The following is an 8,224-nucleotide window of genomic DNA, read 5'->3' as shown; positions in this document are numbered from 1 at the left end:
AGCCTATGATTTAGGAGGGATTGGTCCTGTCTTCCCTCAGTATAGACTGCACCAGCCTATGATTTAGGAGGGATTGGTCCTGTCTTCCCTCAGTATAGCCTGCACCAGCCTCTGATTTAGGAGGGATTGGTCCTGGCTTCCCTCAGTATAGCCTGCACCAGCCTATGATTTAGGAGGGATTGGTCCTGTCTTCCCTCAGTATAGACTGCACCAGCCTATGATTTAGGAGGGATTGGTCCTGTCTTCCCTCAGTATAGACTGCACCAGCCTATGATTTAGGAGGGATTGGTCCTGTCTTCCCTCAGTATAGACTGCACCAGCCTATGATTTAGGAGGGATTGGTCCTGTCTTCCCTCAGTATAGACTGCACCAGCCTATGATTTAGGAGGTATTGGTCCTGTCTTCCCTCAGTATAGCCTGCACCAGCCTATGATTTAGGAGGGATTGGTCCTGTCTTCCCTCAGTAAAGCCTGCACCAGCCTATGATTTAGGAGGGACTGTGTCCTGTCTTCCCTCAGTAAAGCCTGCACCAGCCTATGATTTAGGAGGGATTGGTCCTGTCTTCCCTCAGTATAGCCTGCACCAGCCTATGATTTAGGAGGGATTGGTCCTGTCTTCCCTCAGTATAGACTGCACCAGCCTCTGATTTAGGAGGGATTGGTCCTGGCTTCCCTCAGTATAGCCTGCACCAGCCTATGATTTAGGAGGGATTGGTCCTGGCTTCCCTCAGTATAGCCTGCACCAGCCTATGATTTAGGAGGGATTGGTCCTGTCTTCCCTCAGTATAGACTGCACCAGCCTATGATTTAGGAGGGATTGGTCCTGTCTTCCCTCAGTATAGACTGCACCAGCCTATGATTTAGGAGGGATTGGTCCTGTCTTCCCTCAGTATAGACTGCACCAGCCTCTGATTTAGGAGGGATTGGTCCTGGCTTCCCTCAGTATAGCCTGCACCAGCCTATGATTTAGGAGGGATTGGTCCTGTCTTCCCTCAGTATAGACTGCACCAGCCTATGATTTAGGAGGGATTGGTCCTGTCTTCCCTCAGTATAGACTGCACCAGCCTATGATTTAGGAGGGATTGGTCCTGTCTTCCCTCAGTATAGACTGCACCAGCCTATGATTTAGGAGGGATTGGTCCTGTCTTCCCTCAGTATAGCCTGCACCAGCCTATGATTTAGGAGGGATTGGTCCTGTCTTCCCTCAGTAAAGCCTGCACCAGCCTATGATTTAGGAGGGACTGGTCCTGTCTTCCCTCAGTAAAGCCTGCACCAGCCTATGATTTAGGAGGGATTGGTCCTGTCTTCCCTCAGTATAGCCTGCACCAGCCTATGATTTAGGAGGGATTGGTCCTGTCTTCCCTCAGTATAGACTGCACCAGCCTCTGATTTAGGAGGGATTGGTCCTGGCTTCCCTCAGTATAGCCTGCACCAGCCTATGATTTAGGAGGGATTGGTCCTGGCTTCCCTCAGTATAGCCTGCACCAGCCTATGATTTAGGAGGGATTGGTCCTGTCTTCCCTCAGTATAGCCTGCACCAGCCTATGATTTAGGAGGGATTGGTCCTGTCTTCCCTCAGTATAGCCTGCACCAGCCTATGATTTAGGAGGGATTGGTCCTGTCTTCCCTCAGTATAGACTGCACCAGCCTATGATTTAGGAGGGATTGGTCCTGTCTTCCCTCAGTATAGACTGCACCAGCCTATGATTTAGGAGGGATTGGTCCTGTCTTCCCTCAGTATAGCCTGCACCCGCCTCTGATTTAGGAGGGATTGGTCCTGGCTTCCCTCAGTATAGCCTGCACCCGCCTCTGATTTAGGAGGGATTGGTCCTGTCTTCCCTCAGTATAGCCTGCACCCGCCTCTGATTTAGGAGGGATTGGTCCTGTCTTCCCTCAGTATAGCCTGCACCAGCCTATGATTTAGGAGGGATTGGTCCTGTCTTCCCTCAGTATAGCCTGCACCAGCCTATGATTTAGGAGGGATTGGTCCTGTCTTCCCTCAGTATAGACTGCACCAGCCTATGATTTAGGAGGGATTGGTCCTGTCTTCCCTCAGTATAGACTGCACCAGCCTATGATTTAGGAGGGATTGGTCCTGTCTTCCCTCAGTATAGCCTGCACCCGCCTCTGATTTAGGAGGGATTGGTCCTGTCTTCCCTCGGTATAGACTGCACCAGCCTCTGATTTAGGAGGGATTGGTCCTGTCTTCCCTCAGTATAGACTGCACCAGCCTATGATTTAGGAGGGATTGGTCCTGTCTTCCCTCGGTATAGCCTGCACCAGCCTCTGATTTAGGAGGGATTGGTCCTGTCTTCCCTCGGTATAGACTGCACCAGCCTATGATTTAGGAGGGATTGGTCCTGTCTTCCCTCAGTATAGCCTGCACCAGCCTATGATTTAGGAGGGATTGGTCCTGTCTTCCCTCAGTATAGACTGCACCAGCCTATGATTTAGGAGGGATTGGTCCTGTCTTCCCTCAGTATAGCCTGCACCAGCCTATGATTTAGGAGGGATTGGTCCTGTCTTCCCTCAGTAAAGCCTGCACCAGCCTATGATTTAGGAGGGATTGGTCCTGTCTTCCCTCGGTATAGACTGCACCAGCCTATGATTTAGGAGGGATTGGTCCTGTCTTCCCTCAGTAAAGCCTGCACCCGCCTCTGATTTAGGAGGGATTGGTCCTGTCTTCCCTCAGTAAAGCCTGCACCAGCCTATGATTTAGGAGGGATTGGTCCTGTCTTCCCTCAGTATAGCCTGCACCAGCCTATGATTTAGGAGGGATTGGTCCTGTCTTCCCTCAGTATAGCCTGCACCAGCCTATGATTTAGGAGGGATTGGTCCTGTCTTCCCTCAGTATAGCCTGCACCCGCCTCTGATTTAGGAGGGATTGGTCCTGGCTTCCCTCAGTATAGCCTGCACCCGCCTCTGATTTAGGAGGGATTGGTCCTGTCTTCCCTCAGTATAGCCTGTACCCTCCTCTGATTTAGGAGGGATTGGTCCTGTCTTCCCTCAGTATAGCCTGCACCAGCCTATGATTTAGGAGGGATTGGTCCTGTCTTCCCTCAGTATAGCCTGCACCAGCCTATGATTTAGGAGGGATTGGTCCTGTCTTCCCTCAGTATAGACTGCACCAGCCTATGATTTAGGAGGGATTGGTCCTGTCTTCCCTCAGTATAGACTGCACCAGCCTATGATTTAGGAGGGATTGGTCCTGTCTTCCCTCAGTATAGCCTGCACCCGCCTCTGATTTAGGAGGGATTGGTCCTGTCTTCCCTCGGTATAGACTGCACCAGCCTCTGATTTAGGAGGGATTGGTCCTGTCTTCCCTCAGTATAGACTGCACCAGCCTATGATTTAGGAGGGATTGGTCCTGTCTTCCCTCGGTATAGCCTGCACCAGCCTCTGATTTAGGAGGGATTGGTCCTGTCTTCCCTCGGTATAGACTGCACCAGCCTATGATTTAGGAGGGATTGGTCCTGTCTTCCCTCAGTATAGCCTGCACCAGCCTATGATTTAGGAGGGATTGGTCCTGTCTTCCCTCAGTATAGACTGCACCAGCCTATGATTTAGGAGGGATTGGTCCTGTCTTCCCTCAGTATAGCCTGCACCAGCCTATGATTTAGGAGGGATTGGTCCTGTCTTCCCTCAGTAAAGCCTGCACCAGCCTATGATTTAGGAGGGATTGGTCCTGTCTTCCCTCGGTATAGACTGCACCAGCCTATGATTTAGGAGGGATTGGTCCTGTCTTCCCTCAGTAAAGCCTGCACCCGCCTCTGATTTAGGAGGGATTGGTCCTGTCTTCCCTCAGTAAAGCCTGCACCAGCCTATGATTTAGGAGGGATTGGTCCTGTCTTCCCTCAGTATAGCCTGCACCAGCCTATGATTTAGGAGGGATTGGTCCTGTCTTCCCTCAGTATAGCCTGCACCAGCCTATGATTTAGGAGGGATTGGTCCTGTCTTCCCTCAGTATAGACTGCACCAGCCTATGATTTAGGAGGGATTGGTCCTGTCTTCCCTCAGTATAGACTGCACCAGCCTCTGATTTAGGAGGGATTGGTCCTGTCTTCCCTCAGTATAGACTGCACCAGCCTCTGATTTAGGAGGGATTGGTCCTGTCTTCCCTCAGTATAGACTGCACCAGCCTATGATTTAGGAGGGATTGGTCCTGTCTTCCCTCAGTATAGACTGCACCAGCCTATGATTTAGGAGGGATTGGTCCTGTCTTCCCTCAGTAAAGCCTGCACCAGCCTATGATTTAGGAGGGATTGGTCCTGTCTTCCCTCAGTATAGCCTGCACCAGCCTATGATTTAGGAGGGATTGGTCCTGTCTTCCCTCAGTATAGCCTGCACCAGCCTATGATTTAGGAGGGATTGGTCCTGTCTTCCCTCAGTATAGCCTGCACCAGCCTATGATTTAGGAGGGATTGGTCCTGTCTTCCCTCAGTATAGACTGCACCAGCCTATGATTTAGGAGGGATTGGTCCTGTCTTCCCTCAGTATAGCCTGCACCAGCCTCTGATTTAGGAGGGATTGGTCCTGTCTTCCCTCAGTATAGCCTGCACCAGCCTATGATTTAGGAGGGATTGGTCCTGTCTTCCCTCAGTATAGACTGCACCAGCCTATGATTTAGGAGGGATTGGTCCTGTCTTCCCTCAGTATAGCCTGCACCAGCCTATGATTTAGGAGGGATTGGTCCTGTCTTCCCTCAGTAAAGCCTGCACCAGCCTCTGATTTAGGAGGGATTGGTCCTGTCTTCCCTCAGTATAGACTGCACCAGCCTCTGATTTAGGAGGGATTGGTCCTGTCTTCCCTCAGTATAGACTGCACCAGCCTATGATTTAGGAGGGATTAGTCCTGTCTTCCCTCAGTATAGACTGCACCAGCCTATGATTTAGGAGGGATTGGTCCTGTCTTCCCTCAGTATAGACTGCACCAGCCTATGATTTAGGAGGGATTTGTCCTGTCTTCCCTCAGTATAGCCTGCACCAGCCTATGATTTAGGAGGGATTGGTCCTGTCTTCCCTCAGTATAGCCTGCACCAGCCTATGATTTAGGAGGGATTGGTCCTGTCTTCCCTCAGTATAGCCTGCACCAGCCTCTTATTTAGGAGGGATTGGTCCTGTCTTCCCCCAGTATAGCCTGCACCCGCCTATGATTTAGGAGGGATTGGTCCTGTCTTAACTCAGTATAGACTGCACCAGCCTCTGATTTAGGAGGGATTGGTCCTGTCTTCCCTCAGTATAGACTGCACCAGCCTATGATTTAGGAGGGATTGGTCCTGTCTTCCCTCAGTATAGACTGCACCAGCCTATGATTTAGGAGGGATTGGTCCTGTCTTCCCTCAGTATAGCCTGCACCAGCCTATGATTTAGGAGGGATTGGTCCTGTCTTCCCTCAGTATAGACTGCACCCGCCTATGATTTAGGAGGGATTGGTCCTGTCTTCCCTCAGTATAGCCTGCACCAGCCTATGATTTAGGAGGGATTGGTCCTGTCTTCCCTCAGTATAGACTGCACCAGCCTCTGATTTAGGAGGGATTGGTCCTGTCTTCCCTCAGTATAGCCTGCACCAGCCTATGATTTAGGAGGGATTGGTCCTGTCTTCCCTCAGTATAGACTGCACCAGCCTCTGATTTAGGAGGGATTGGTCCTGTCTTCCCTCAGAAAAACCTGCACCCTCCTTTTATGTAGGTGGGATTGGGGCAATCTTAAAAAAATAAAAATCTTTATGGAGCAGTAGCTTCCTTCTGTGCTTCTTTCCTCCTAGCACAATTTTTCTGAGGGATGTGGGGCGTGAAGGGGGAGGAGCCAGATGTGCAGACAATGCTAATTTTTAGATTGTGCCACACCTCCGGTTGCAAGCTTCACACCCTACTGTATAATGCTGTTCCAGTGTCCCCTAGTGGATGAAAGAGAAACAGACATTACTGTTTGGGTAGGTGTGGTGCTTCTAGCTTTTGTTGTCTTGCTCCCATGCAGTTCCCATAGTGGTAGAAGACCCCTTTTTATGTGTTCCGTCTATAGTAGTTTGTGTTTTGTTTTTGGTGGTACGCGGCTGTGTACCGGCTTCTTCTTAATGTCTGGTGCTTTCAGGAACACTACTTTTGGAGGTATGATATCTGCTAGTGTGTCATCTTGAAGTATCGGCAAGTGTTTATCTTTTTAATATGATTTGCTTGTTTTATGTATTGTGTTATGAAAAGGATCTCTTCTATTTTCTGTTCTGGTCTCTTTTTGTATTGTAGGAGGGGAGGTCTATCATTTCCCTTACCCATGGTATATGCCGTCTGTACCTTTTCTGTATTATACTGTTTCTCTCTAAATTTTAAACTTCGTTCTTGTCCTTGTGTCTCATAATCGCTGACTCGGGAGCAGTTCCTCCTGAGTATTTTGAATTGTCCTACTGGGATACTGTTCAACCAGTTTGGGTGGTGGCAGCTGGAGGTTAGCATGAAGCTACGGACGTCCACTGGTTTGTTGAACGTGTTAGTATGTATTTCGTTATCTGTGATGAATATGTAAATATGTCATTAGTACCACAGTGTTCGTTTCTTGACCTCATTGTCCCGGACTTCTGATCATTGTGATCTATGCACTTATGTTCCTTCTAAAAGCACTGTTCAGAAATCTGCACTTTATCTTCTCTCCCCCATGTATGGTGGCAGCGCTGATATTCTGTGGGATACGCCTGATTCCTCTACTGGTTACTGTTGGCATAGTCCTTGCTAAAAAGTCTCTTGTTCTCATGATAGAGTCACTGAATCCAGACCAGAATTGGTGATTTTCTTCTATTTTTTTATATATATAAAGTTTTTTTTGAAAAATAAAAATTTCTTGTTTAATTAATAGTTGTTAATGCAAATGTCATTTTGTGTGACAAATGTTTATAAGAATCAGAGGGTCAGAGAGACGTTATGGAGCCAATGTATCATTTGATATTTGCTACTAATTCCCCCAAAACAACCGGACCTCCCAAATGTAAGTAAAAGGGACTGCAGCAGGTATCTCCCATACCTTCATACATGGACATTTCCAGGCAAGGGTCAGGTAAGTTGGTTTTTTTCAAATACAACAACCCTAATTTACTTACAAGTAAAAAACATTTGAACAGACATAAATTATTTAAAACCAACAAATAAAACTATTTCTTTACACAGAGAGACCCCCCCCCCCCCCCCCCGTAATATCATCCCACTATTCAAATTATTTGTCAAAATCGGACACAGCCAAAATCACACCGGAAATCTTTTGATTTCAAACTACTTTAATTCATATCTTTAATTCACTTATTTTTGTCTATCTATATTTTAAACTTAAAAATACTTCACTCAGCAGTTGCTGGTGGTGGCAAAATGCACATGCGCAGCGGCCGCGTGGACACACATTGCGGTCACATGCCTGAGGGGCGAAAGCGAGTGGGCCGGGACCATTCTCCGGTGGGCTGTGTGATGTCACATCTGCGTTCATCTCTGATTAACCCCCTATAAGCTTCCAGAGTGCACCTCATATCTCATATTTTCCAAATTACTACAAATGATGAGATCGGTAGCAGCACTACTTTCAGGATTATTACACAGAACACACATAAAGGCAGCCCCTGATACTGCACTGCGGTCATCCACCCTGTCTTCCCCCTCTACTGCCACCGCCCTGTCTCCCTCTACTGCCACCGCCCCGTCTCCCCCCACTACTGCCATCCGCCCGTCTCCCTCTACTGCCACCCACCCCGTCTCCCCCCACTACTGCCACCGCCCGTCTCCTTCCACTACTGCCACCGCCCCGTCTCCTTCCACTACTGCCACCCGTCCCGTCTCCTTCCACTACTGCCACCACCGTCTCCCCCCACTACTTCCACCCACCCTGTCTTCCCCCACTACTGCCATCTGCCCTGTCTCCCCTCACTACTGCCACCCACCCTGTCTCTCCCCCACTACTGCCACCCACCTTGTCTCCACCCTACTGCCATCCACCCCATCTGCCTCCATTACTGCCACCCGCCCCGGCACCCTCCATTACTGCCACTGCCCTGTCTCCCCCCCCACTATTGCCACTTGCTCTATCTCCCTCCATTATTGCCACCCGCCCTGCCTCCCCTCCACTGCAACCCACCATCTCTCCCCTACTACTGCCACCGCCCTGACTCTCCCCACTGACACCCACCTGTCATCCGACATCCAATCACTAGTTGGGGATTTATGGTACTACTAACAGTCCTTCATCAACAGGTGG

Source organism: Pseudophryne corroboree, assembly GCF_028390025.1.
Source record: "Pseudophryne corroboree isolate aPseCor3 chromosome 3 unlocalized genomic scaffold, aPseCor3.hap2 SUPER_3_unloc_27, whole genome shotgun sequence".
Classification (NCBI taxonomy): domain Eukaryota; kingdom Metazoa; phylum Chordata; class Amphibia; order Anura; family Myobatrachidae; genus Pseudophryne; species Pseudophryne corroboree.
Note: the sequence above shows the minus strand (reverse complement) of the source record.